This window comes from Amblyomma mixtum, chromosome 3 (assembly GCF_055824585.1).
Source record: "Amblyomma mixtum isolate Tamu chromosome 3, ASM5582458v1, whole genome shotgun sequence".
Lineage (NCBI taxonomy): Eukaryota > Metazoa > Arthropoda > Arachnida > Ixodida > Ixodidae > Amblyomma > Amblyomma mixtum.
Window position 1 is genome coordinate 264,363,137 of NC_143014.1, and position 13,275 is coordinate 264,376,411.

The window sequence follows — 13,275 nt, forward strand, 5'->3', positions numbered from 1 at the left end:
AAGCAGTGCTTGGTTTAAAGTTGTAAGCTGGTTATCTAATTTTCAATAATGAATCTTTAAACTACGAGAGTTAGGCACCTAGTTCCAATTAGAGGTTTGTAGCCGGTCGTTAGTAGCACCCATATTAGTTTTCAGAATTTAGAAAATGTGATTACCCTAGGCACGGTGGCTCGACAAATTCTGGCTGCATGCTGCGAATATAGATGCGCTTACGAAAGCATGCAAGCAAAGGAACCGCTCCAGTACACGAAACTAGACGAAAACGCGAACATTTGTTGCGCGACAGCGCCAAGGATAATCGTGTTTTCGAAATTCTGGAAAACGCTATGGCAATTACTGTCGACAGGCTATATATATCTCATTTCAACTAGGCACCTAACTTCATTAGTTAAAAGATATTTATTAAAAATTAGTTAACCAGCTTAGTGCTTCAAATGATTCGATGGATTTTTGGTGTCCGCAAAATCTATAATACTACACCGCAAAAGCCATAATTTTGCCCCAAAATATTTATATCTGAATATAGGCCTATTTTTGCCTCTTTTTGCAGAAAGGCATTCTGGTGTCAGCGAACGCTGGTAACAATATGCGGCAAAAGCCATATTTTTTCCCCAAAGAAGCCTATGGCTGAATAGATTTTTGAAAATATACACACTGAAACACCGGTACATGGTCAAAGCCAAGAGCACCGTAATGCTTCCACTAAGCTGTGGGATATGAAATTTCAGTTGCCGAGTCTTATGGAATGGAGGAAAAAGTAAGGAGGTCAGGGCTTTTCAGCAAATTAGAGAGATCTCTAATATGTTTTTTAATCTTCAAAGAGGTAACTAGGATACCCATTTAAAGTCATATTCACTGCAATTTACGGCTGAGAGATTCGGTGTGGTTCTGCCTACGTGCTCTTCCATAGTTTGCAATAGAAATGTTCGCGGAAACACGTTCCTATTGATATGTTGCAGTGAGGGCAGTCCACCGGTCAGGAAGACAGCAACAAGACTTGCAAATGAAGGTCTTTATTTGGGCTGACTTGCCCCCGAAAAAGAACTAAAGCAACAAACGTGCACGTCAGTCGTCGAACTACGAATGCCCGCCGCACGATGCATCGCTGAATATAAAACCGGCAAAGAAACTTCAAGATAACAGGTCAAAATTTATGTCAATAACGTGGAAAACGTAGACGCAGTTCTTCATCGCTGCGATCAATCGAGATTAAACAGGTCGCTTCTTGCCTCGCGAACAAAATTGATAACGGCCCACTCCTGCGGCCTCGAGCGCGAACGAACGGACGCTACGATGATACGTGGCACTATGAAGCCTCCACTTAAATAGAGTGCGACTTCGCTCACTGGAGCGAAGTAAAATACCACACAGCGACGTTGCAAAAACTTTGAACAATGATTAACCGCTGTTAATCCCTGCACACCATTTCAGTCTTTTTTTTCTTCGTACTGCTCTCTCTGCTTTGCAACTTGGCGTCTAACCCAACATACTTTATAAACTCTGCATACGTTATGCGTTTTCTTTGCAGGTTTTACACAACTGCGAGGCATCGGTCTTGTTCCTACTGCATAACTAGCGAAACAGGGCGAGAACGAAAAACAAAAATTCACCTACCTAACATATCTTGGAGACACCGGTTGATCGTCAGCCTTCTTCTAGCAGCTCTTCCTTGCCGCTCTTTTTCCTTTTTTCCCCTTTGTTCCCCTCCCCAAGTGTAGGGTAGCCAACTGGGCATCGCCTGGTTAACCTCCCTGCCTTTCCGTCCTTTTTTGTCTCTCTCTCTCTCTTCTGTTACAGCCGCCCTCGCGTCATAAAAAGATCATCACAATGTCATCACCCATCACAGCTGATGCGTCACAGTTTACGCACGTCGACATACCTGAGGTGGTTCCTAGCGATAGCTTTTTTTTTAATATAAGAATTTATTGGGTACATATTGGTTACATAAATTCAGTATACAGGCGAGGGTCCCAAATTCAAGCGACTGTCATGGGACCGCCGGTAGATTAATACTAACTTGAATAAAAAACAAACAGCAACACAGACAGGGACATTTAGCAGTAATAACAATGCTAATAATAACAATGGCAGTAACAACAACGATAGTTTTTTGCAGGACTGCAACAGGGTGGATGAAGCCTCAGAAGAAAAAGCGTGCATCATTTCAATCGGGTATTTCTACGAAGAGCTACGGCCGCCTCTCTCACTGTATTTTACGCAAAGACATCAAGCAGTTTTTCACATATCATCCGCTCCTCTGCAATTGATGCTTGAACTGTTTTACAGTGAGGACCTATGTCGTATCTACATGGTATGTCTAACGGTAGCGTTTTTTTTATGCAGTATGGGGATGTTCCTGCTGATGGCTTCATGTTCTCGAGGAGGCCAGGGACCGTAAAGGAGCCCTGACGGTTCCTTTGAGATATTTTCAGTAGTTAATTATGGAATAATGCGTCAAACATAGTTTCGCTTATTGCATTACTACTGACACAAAATGTCACGGTATATCGATGTCCTTGCCAGTGGTTTTTGAACCACCACTTACATTTTTTCTTCTAAGCAAGAATTCCTCCGAAAGCATCCCCACACAGCCTCATCATGTAACCGCCTTTTTCCGAGGTTACGAAATTTGCAGGCGATTGGGGGGAAGCCCGTTAATTTAACTGCATGGTGGTCTCAGGCTTCTTCGAACTAACAGCATCTTACTCGAGTTACTCTGATCACACAAGACAAGATACTGCATCGGAGTGGTTACGTCGAGACTAGTGTTTGCACAGTAAAAATTTTAAAAATATTAGGAGACCCTAGAGCTCCGGGGTAAGAATATGAAACGATAGCATAAATGGGTTCATTCCTGTATGCGGAATCGGTCATTCTCTACATTTATAGCCGCTGGGGGTTCTCATGCACTCCTGGTGCAGTGGTGCAGCGGTTAAGGGATGCGCCACTGCCCATTGATAGCAAGCCGTGCCACCAGGGGGGTTGTGCGATTGCATGTTGGAAAAAACAGCGCCAAAAAGACGACCACGGAAGAAAGGGGACGCGCACGATGGTCCCCTTTCTTTCGTTGTCGTCTTTTTTGCGCTGTTTCTTTCGACAAGCAACCAGTCGAACTCACCCAGTTTTGCATCCTTGGTCTTGTGCCACCCGGGCAGCTCTTCTCGCCCAACCTCTCGCGACGAATAATTCATTTATTTGCCTCCTGCCGTGGTAGTCAGTTTCCTGATAATCCCGTGGGCAGGATGGGATCACGCCACAAGGTGGCCCACCTAGGTTGCCGCAGCGGCTGGGGCAACCGGCCGCTCCGGATGCGAGGGTAAAACAGTCGCCAACGCCGACGCCGGACAATATTTTTCCGACCTGGACGTACTAAAGCTTTCGCGTTAAGAATGATTACAAAACTAACTTTACATTAATTAACACCGCTGAATGAAACATATCGCACAGAGCTTTTTTTGTCTGAACGGCTATGGGGATTTCTTTGGAGGCAAAATGCTTGAGACCCGTGCACTGTGCGATGTGAGTGCACGTTAAAGAAACCTAGGTGGTCGAAATTATCCGGGGCTCTCCACTACCTCATCCTTCATAGCATGAGGCACTTTATACACACACTTAACAATCAATCAACACTTTTATATCACTTCTTACTAAATGAATGATTTGATGAGCGAAACATAATGCTTCAGTTGAGTACAGAAGCACGTTGTACGGAGATATGGTTTTTAAGCTTCATGTGATTTGCGCGTAATATATTTTCTGCTTTTTTTTTCACGCAGGCCTATACGACCAGAAGTGCCTCGCTGCCGCACACAATCTGTGTTGTCAGGTTTGTGTCGATCTTAGCATTGGGAAGTGCACACCGAGATCTGTCTGCAGGTGTAGCGGCTATTTGCTCACCAGTGCACACGGCAACGCGACTGCGGGCGAATGTTACGGAATTTGTTCACGATTAAGGCTCGTTCACATGCAAGCGACTCTTGGTTCGGTAGAGTCCAGTGAGTCTTCTGCTATAATAATTTTGCGTATTAAAATATCTGTTATTGTGTGAAATAGAGGCATCGCTTATTTCAGTTGTATCGGGACGAATTAGCTATATCTGGGTGTTATACCGAGCGCTTCATAGCAGTTTGCGAATCACTAGCCATAACAATTTTTCTGAAAAGCAATATTTTCTCTGAAAGCTTCGGAACACATTGAGGTCAGAAATGGGCATGATTACTTTTTCCCCGCTTGTCCGCGGCTGAGAGTTCAAACTGCCGGCAGCATAACTTGTTAGTGCGCGCTACCGAGCGCACTTGAATTAAGAAACAATGAGAAGCAAGCTACGGCATTAACACCAGCAAGCTACAAAATACGCTAAGGAGTCGAGGTCGTCCGGCTAACCAACAAACTTAGCTGAGAGTGCTAGACCACGCTGGGGATGTGCCATGAGATACCCCGTGGTCGGATGGGGCCAGCATGCCCCGCTCCGTGGGAGCGAGGGAACGCCACGTGGGAACGAGGCTTCGCCCCGGTGAAGAACAACAGACCAGCGCCGAAACGTCCTCGAGGGTCGACTTCGCGAGTTCGAAGAAGCAGAGAGTGTTCCTGTGACTCAGGCGCAATTTCTTGATAGTTCTAACTTTAGAGAATGCGATATTTTGGGGAGACGAACCCAAAGACAGAGAGCCGGGCGACTCCCCAGAGCACAGAAGTAATCTCCTCACGGCGTTGTCCCGCTACTACTTATGCATGTAAATACCCTTAGGAAGCCCATTCACCTAACCGCACTAAACTGGCGGTCTCTTATGCGAGTTCTGAGAACCCCAGCTCAGGCATGCGCTTTATAAGATACCTTAAGTGCCTGGAGTCGCAGGCATAGAAGGCAACGAGGGTGCTGACAGCTAATTGAGCACCAGCGCAAAGGGTCACATCTACGCTCAATGCATTTGCATGTGTGAAAAACGTGTGGCGTTTGCACCCTCTATCTTCAGAGATATTTCAAGCAACAAACGCCACAGCCCACATTAAACCATTCCTTAGGAACGGGAGTAGGTCTGCGGTGAGTTAGTGCTTGCTATTCTGGTAGTTTGCTCTTCAAAGGTGCGTAAACCCCTTTTCGGATGTGTTAATGGACCTTGCTTGAGTCCCCCACAACAGGTAATATTTCTCGCCTTTCTGTCGAGCGGGTGCGCATTAAGATAGAGACGACAATTACACCAAGTATTTGTATAGGATAGTAGTGCAAACACTACACCTCCGTACGAATTGGTACTTTAGTGAAAATAACAAGAGTAACAACCAGAAAAAAGTGCCACCATGAAAAAAAAAACTTCTTGTAACTGAAGAATAATAAACTAAAGATTTCAAGCGTTGAAAACGCAGCAACGTTCCATGAGAAAAAAATTGCCGCAGATTTTGTGAACAAAGGCGGAGACCTTGGAGCCATGATCTACGACTGATGACTTGCAGAAGCCCCACCTCTACATTTACTATGCCAGCCGCATCAATCGGATCGCAATGGGAGCAGTCGGTATACGCCTCATTCCAGTTATTTGCCGCGCTTCGGCGGCGCCGCTCAGATGGTAGGACTGCTTGCGTCATGCTTGTGCATGGTCGCGCGGTGTTGGCTTTATGGTGATAGCTCTGTCCTACTGCTACACCACGCATCTGTCAGATTACTGCTTCCTACCCCTTCTTGTGAAGCCTTCGCCTAATCCGCGGCATGGCGCATTTTCCAACTTATGTCGGCTCGAACAGGCAGCTTTGCTCGCCGTTTGCAGAAGCGGGCTGAGGCTTTGGCGCAGCCTGTCACTTCAGGATGTCGGCTGGCATACTTCAGGCACCGCCTCAGGTGCTTGCGCCGCTTATTGCTGCTCCTTGCCTGACGAATAGAGCGTTGTAAGTTGTTACGTTCGTTCGTTTCGTGGCATCATCGGTAACGAAAATTGTTTTGCATGGCTAAATGATGCGGTCCGCGACACTCACGAGGAGTCCTCGAAAGTAGCAATAAAAAGGCACCGGTTACTTATGTTTGTTCACTTCGGCTGCTGCTTTCAGTTTTGTGTGAAGTGTGGGAGATGTTAAGGTCGTTTATATGGAGCTGAAGAACTTCGCTGCACAGACTGTAAAGAACAAGGGGACGTTTACGTGCATTCATTTACATATATTTACAACTATTTGGAGTAATAGCATATGCAATAGTTTGCGTGTATCTGCTGCTATATACATTGCCACTCTTTGTATTTATTTGCATTTATCCGTAGAGAATCGTGTCTATTTGCTTGTATTTACGCGTGCTTACAGTCATAAGAAATTTCAATTGCAGAGCAACTACTTTTACGTGCGAGGAGGACAAAGCATATCGCGTGCGAGTTGAATACAAGAGCGAACGACAAAAACACACCTAACGGTTGCCTTGAGGGGCCATTTCGCGCGCCATCATATGTTTGATCACTCTTTCCTGCGGCGCCGATCGACAACGGCGGTAGAAGAGCCGCTGCCTTGTGGTTCGACCTTTACGGTGACTGCGCTTGAATACGTGCTGAAGCAGGGCTTATTTCTGTTTTATCTGCCTCCATTTCTTCGAGGGTTTTTTTTTTCGTTTTCCATCGTTTTATAAGCGCCTGGTTGTAGTCAGGACCAGGCAGAACGTCCGAAATGCTTGGAATCAGCTGGTGCGTCATGCATTTCGCTTAAAACAATCGTATCTGTAGGCTGCCACGGGAAGAGAAAAATCTTTATCTAGTTGTCGTAACGATGACAGATTATCATAGAGAAAGAACGAATAAGAGAGGACAATCCCATAGACCACAGCGGCCCTATCGATTGTAGCGCACCTAGCGGTTGGTGAGAGCAACAGGACCGGACTTTGCTGTTTCGATTTCACTGGCGCGAATTTGAAATTGCTAACGCGGCACCCATTCGATCCGAAATTATTTGACTAAGTTGTACAGACAACATAACTATAAAACAGGCAGCTTTGGATTCATAAATCAACAAGGGCTCTTTCTGTGCGGCGGGCTTGTCTCCTGTACGGAGCAAGTGGTAATTTAATATGCAGTATTTAATAAACAGACGGAGTGTCAAGGAAACTGTTTATTCCAGGGCAATATAAAGAATGAGCACATAAAGGCTGCACCCAAACCGAGAACAGCATGGTACAGAAAGGTTAGATAGAAATACAACCCTGTTCCTTGATATACGCAAGTCTGAAAGTATTAACAGAGAAGACAAAAGACAAGTAGTCACTGTAGACACTAGGCACGGCGTGAAATCTTGTAGTGGAAACCCTGTATGTTGCATACAGTAGGCTGGCCGGCTTTCTCAGAAGGTCGTCTGTTTCAGTGCCCTGCACCCATGCTGTCATCCTGCAATGACGATGATGTACCTAGCGTAAGAGTAATTGCTTGAATAATATTCTTACACTTGGTATCACAAGATGTTTGTACCAGAGGCAGTTAATATAGCCACACTTTAAGGAATAAAAAATTCAGGGGTCAACAGCAAGCTTATGACAGGCACTGACCAAAAAGCATACCTTTGCTTTCTTGAGGGGGTCTTGTATTAACACCTACGCCGATTGAAATAATACGTATCAGACAAAGCGAACATTGTTGAGAGCCCTGCTTACATATCCTTTTTTGCCGCTTTTTTACGGCTTATCTAAAATAAAAAAAAATGTTTAGTCGCTCCGCCACTGGAAGCGTTCCGAAAAAATCGCTACAATATTTGCTAACCTGTAATGGCAATAACTTACAATACTTTAAACTCAAATAAAGAAGCCGTTTTGCCCAAGCATTCCTATTATGAAGCTTGCGCTATAAATGTGAAAAAGCGATTTTTGTTTTCACCCTTCATGCGCAAATAGTAAGCGTAAAGAAATCCAAAACATAAGAAACCTCAACGCACCTACTGCCCCGTGGAATACGGAAGAAACTCGTCCCTGGCTTCTTGTGCGTTCTGCCGTTGTTCTGGCACCACTACAAAGAGCAGTAGTTGCCGTAGGAAGGGCCGCCGGTCGGCATGACAGGGTGTTCTGAAGGGTGTTAATGCATGCATCGACTAGTATGAATAATCAAAACAATACAGCAAGCCATAACTACGCTAAAAATTGTTTTCAATGTAACAGCAAATCTCGCCACAATACAATATCGCCTCCACACAAATACACGCAGTACATTTTGAGTCTAAATAGGAGCTGAACAAAGGCGCAGTTAACATGCACCCGAAACGTGCAAATACGAGCCCTTTCAGGATTTCCTATTATACGCGCCACGCCGCGCCTGCACAAGGATACGGAAATATGGCGTGCAATGCGCGATCCGCTTTACCTCGAGCAAAACCATACATTCGCATTTGTCACAGTAGTAAGGCCGAAGATTTCAAGACTGCCCAGCAATATGGCCTAACACTGCACCGCGCAATCAGTCTATGCTTACGTCATTCGTGCTGTGGGCCCGCCATGCCTTCCTCACACCACTCCCTTACAACCACCCACACGGCCAACCACCCGCGGCCAACCACCCACACGGTAAACAAACCACCCACACGGCCAACGCGGGTCTTACGCCGTATGTTAACAGCTCACTGCGATGTAAAAACGCAACAGTTGTTTGTGCTGACTCTTTATGTCAGTGTTTTCAAGCATAATTTTTGCAAGAAATGTGTCTCACCTGCTGTTCAGCACGACAGAAGTAGATTCTGCAGAACAGCAACACAAACGCAGCCGACGCCCACAATCACGTGCAAATGACAGTGCTGACGACGGTCGAAAAAAAACAACAACTTCGAAGCGTTTTTCAATAAATTGCTTCTTCATATATATGTTAAAATAGTGGCGTTGAAGCATAACATAGTTATTTAGCGACAAGAAGTGTGTGTGCTTTAATATATAAGAACATTTATTTTCGCGTTTGCGTCCTCTGGCGTTCGGTGAGAAAACTAGACGCTTGCGTAGCCGTGACGTACTTCCTGAGGCCAGTTTCTGCCGAGTGTCCTCTCTTTTTTTTTTTCTTTCTCTATCAGATTATCCTGTAAAAAGTAGAGCTAAGTCTTGAAAGCACTTGATTGCTAGATGGTACTTTCGAAAAATGCCTTTTCGGGTACATTTACCATACCTTCTTTATTTCATTCTCCCATTTGCCTTACTGAACATGATTGAATCGCAAACCAATGCAGCAAAACGCATTAACAACTACTTTTACCCTATGATTTCACATTTGCGCCCAGCAACTTTAGTGGCTCTCCCGGAATGTTTCCGCGCTGCAGCTAAAAGATGAACATCATTCGAACAAGCCGCCACATTCTTCCGCCGTTGCAATGCCAACGCCGCTGCACTGCAATCTCTGTGACTCCTTTTTAAGCCAGCGCCTGCAGCGGCTCCATGAGGAGCAGAGCCACGAACGGCGCGCTCTGTGACGCGTTCGTACTTGACAGGCAGCCTGGTGATATTGAGAAATCCAGAGCGCCACCTCACGAAGAAAGTGAGAATTGTCTTCGTCCGCTTTCCGTCACCACTTGCTACTCAGATTGTACTACGCTACTCAGATTGCACGCTACTCAGACTGCACGCGTTACTCAGATTGCAGATTGCACACGCAGAGCAGGCGCGAAGACAAGCCGACTAGGGAGAGTAGGAAAGGAGGATAGAAAAGAGGCTTGGACAGTGGGATCGGCAGTATTCAGTAGGCATTGTCAAAACAGAGGAGGCGCTGCTTCTACAGCACCGGACGCATAGAACAATGCTCATATAATGTTGACCTGTAAGAAGGGAATCGGACACGAAAAATTATACCACAACGAGCTCCAATTTCGTGACGTAATTGTTCCTAAAGTAAGAACAATAAAGGCCTTCCATTAATCGGGGGAAGACGACACCGTTTTCTAACTTAGGCGAGGGACCCGACAATGCCCAAAGGGAATTCAACTCAGAAGTGCAACGTAATTTGCTTAGGCAGGAAGCCTAGCCCGTAAATGAGAAAAGAAAGATGAGCGGAAAGCGCTCGCTCCCTTCGACCAAGCGAGAGTGCCCTTCAGAGCTAGTACAGGCGAGGAGACACGGAATGCCCTACCTGCTGCGGACTCAGCACTTCAGGTCGAGCGCTGGAGGGAGCTAAGAGACGTCCTAAGCGTCACAGCTTCGGCCTGTATTGAAGAAGGATCGACCATTCCCGCCTTTGGTTCCACCTGTAGAAAACAAAATTACTGAATACAAAGAAGTGCTGCTTTGTCTAATGTACGCAAAAAACCAGTGCTTCTACTGATAGGCGGGCGTATACTGCGCCTTTAGCGAAAACGCAGCTTTATTACCTCGCTACTTACTCAATAATAAGCCGCATGGTAGTACTAACTGATGCAGGAAGACTCAGCTCCTTGCAATGATCAAGAAAGATGACACCGCGCGAATCCACTAAGAAATAGACGTGATGTGAAAGCGGGAACCCATTTCAAAAGGTAAAATGACATTGATTACGCGTGCGTTTCATAAGCGCTCCGAAACGTCGCTTTATAGGTTTTTGTTTTATCCAATCTTTTCAATGAGACCGTTCTACTGTTTTTTTTTAATTTTTTTTTCTTGATCGCTACATTCCTCTATAGGTCAAGCGCGTATACAAATTTTGTAATGTTCCTGCACGTGCCACATATTGTCAGCATTGTTTCTTGCCCACGCGCCAGAGAGGACAGGGAATAGAAGGCAAAGAAGATTACCTCGTGGTGTTCCCAAATTTTAGATTTAATTATACTCCATTCCCTGTACATGAGTTCGTTTGTATCCGCTATGCACCCTGGCCAATCCCCCGCCGTGGGTATGTGCCATTCAGCCCGAGGACATCATCATCATCATCATCGCTGGATGGGCTCTCCTATTCCTGTTGTTGGATTCACCCCAAAAGATCTTTCGTTGATGAGACGAGGCCACATTGTACGCCTGGGCCGTCCGCCGTACGTCCAAGCCATGGCTCGCAAACCCGGCACCGCTGATAGAGCTCCTCATTGCAACGGGAATGGCTGGGCGTCGCTGAACACGGAGCCGGACACTGCAAAGGCAGGGGTGGTCACACAACGACCAGCGCGGTGGCTTGACCTTGGCGGTCAGCGTTCTCCGAGCTCGTCCAGCGCCTGTCTTGTGTCCGGTTCAACATCTCGAAACGCCGGGAACATGGCGCTGGTGACGGCAGGCACCACTCTACTCGAGCACAAGGACCACGGATGTGGTGAGTTGGCCTTGAAACTTGGGAAAAAAAGACACCTTGGCGCAAATAATTTCACAAGGACACAAAAAGAGACGAGGAGACAACGGACAGGCGCCAGCTTCCAACTGTTTATTGCTCGAAAAAAAAAAACACATACATTTATAGTCTCGCGCAACGCCCACATTTACACACCACGTGCCTTATCGCAGCCGTGACTTATCGCCTAGGACGAACATTACTGCTCAGAAAATCGTACTCCGCCGCATACAACTTAAACGAAGTGTCACTCACGTACAAGGCTGCATTTTTCTTTATGTGAAAGGCTTCCAATGAAAGCCTCGCCTGCTTGAATTTGCTCTTGGCTAGAATCCTCGCCTTTTCCAGTCGAGGTGCACACTTGCACGTGTTAACGTGGCTCACCAAAGTGGCGTATTTATCTTTATTATTCGCTACCTTTTTGTCATGTTCCCCAAGGCGTTTGATGATGCACCTTCCCGTTTGCCCTATATAGGGCAATATTCCCCCTGACCTATGGAATGTCCTATATAGGGCAAACGGTGAGGTGCATCAACGAACGCCTTGGGGAACATGTAAAAAAGGTAGCGAATAATAAAGATAAATACGCCACTTTGGTGAGCCACGTTAAAACGTGCAAGTGTGCACCTCGACTGGAAAAGGCGAGGATTCTGGGCAAGAGCAAATTTAAGCAGTCGAGGCTTTTATTGGAAGCCTTTCACATAAAGGAAAAGGCAGCCTTGTGCGTGATTGACACTTCAGTTAAGTTGTATGCGGCGGAGTACGATTTTTTTCGCAATTTTCGTGCTAGGCGATAAGTCACGGCTGCGATAAGGCACGTGGTGTGTAAATGTGGGCGTTGCCCGAGACTATAAATGTATCTGTTTTTTGTTTCGAGCAATAAACAGTTGGAAGCTGGCGCTTGTCCGTTGTCTCCTCGTCTCTTTTTGTGTCCTTGTGAAATTATTTGCGCCTAGGTGGGGTTTTTTTTTCCAAGTTTCAAGATAAACTCAGTGCAGTATCTTACGGTATTTAATACTTCCACGCAGTATGAGCTCAGGACCAGCGGCGTGGTTCTTCGTTCTCCCGGCGAGACCCGAGCCAGGCACTGCGCGAGGACCCATCGTTGAACTTTGAAACGTATTTAATAATATAAAAATAAATTTTGTGTGCAATTCTGTAAAAAACTTCATCTAACCATATCAACGCAAATTAGGTGTCTCTGGCCGTTCCAGTTTCACCTTAATATCATTTTGTGAGCCGCAAACAACAATTCAACCTAAAACAAAACATACGAAGAGCACTCCTGATTCTCTTCGAATCCTCGTCCATGCGTGTACTTAACGTACAGGCCAGTGAGGATATGGTAAGTATATGTTAAGGCCTAGGTATAGTTCGTCTCGTTCAACCCGTGCCGGAGGAAGTACTGAGGGGACGCAGAGCCTGATTCGCCACCTGCCGAAAAAACCCTTGTGCCCTTCTGCCCTCGCGAGAGAAGCGGTACACAGAAGTAACTCTTCTGCATCTTAAAATTCGTCCAAAATTTCTTGAGTGGTAGATGACGAGGCCACTACCCGTACAATGCCTTTAGTGCACGCTAGCTGCTCAGGAATAAAGGCTATAAAGGAATAGAATTGAGTGTATTACACTGGAGCAGATCCGATGCGCACTCCACCATGATGATGATGATGTCTCCTCAGGCTTATTGGCACATGAAAACCACGAGGGAATCTTCTTTGCCTTCTGCGCAGTGTTCTCTAAGGCGCGTGTGCAAGAAACAATGTTGACACTAGGTAGCACGTTCAGCTGCACGCCAAAAAGTTTAAAAGCAAGACAACAAGGGCAGGAAAAACCCAAGGAAGAAAAAGCCCCCTGGTGTCAGAAAAAATAAAAAGGTAAAATCCACTTATTGGAACACTTTCCTAATTTCAGTGAGAAGTTATCTTTTTCGCAGCTTATGAAGCGCTCATTTTTTTTATTTTACATTTTCAAGAGTCTTGCGCCCTAGACATGTTTATTTTTAAACGGAACATAAAATTTGCCTTTTACTGTTACCTGAATACACTTGCGCTAATTAGGGCAACGG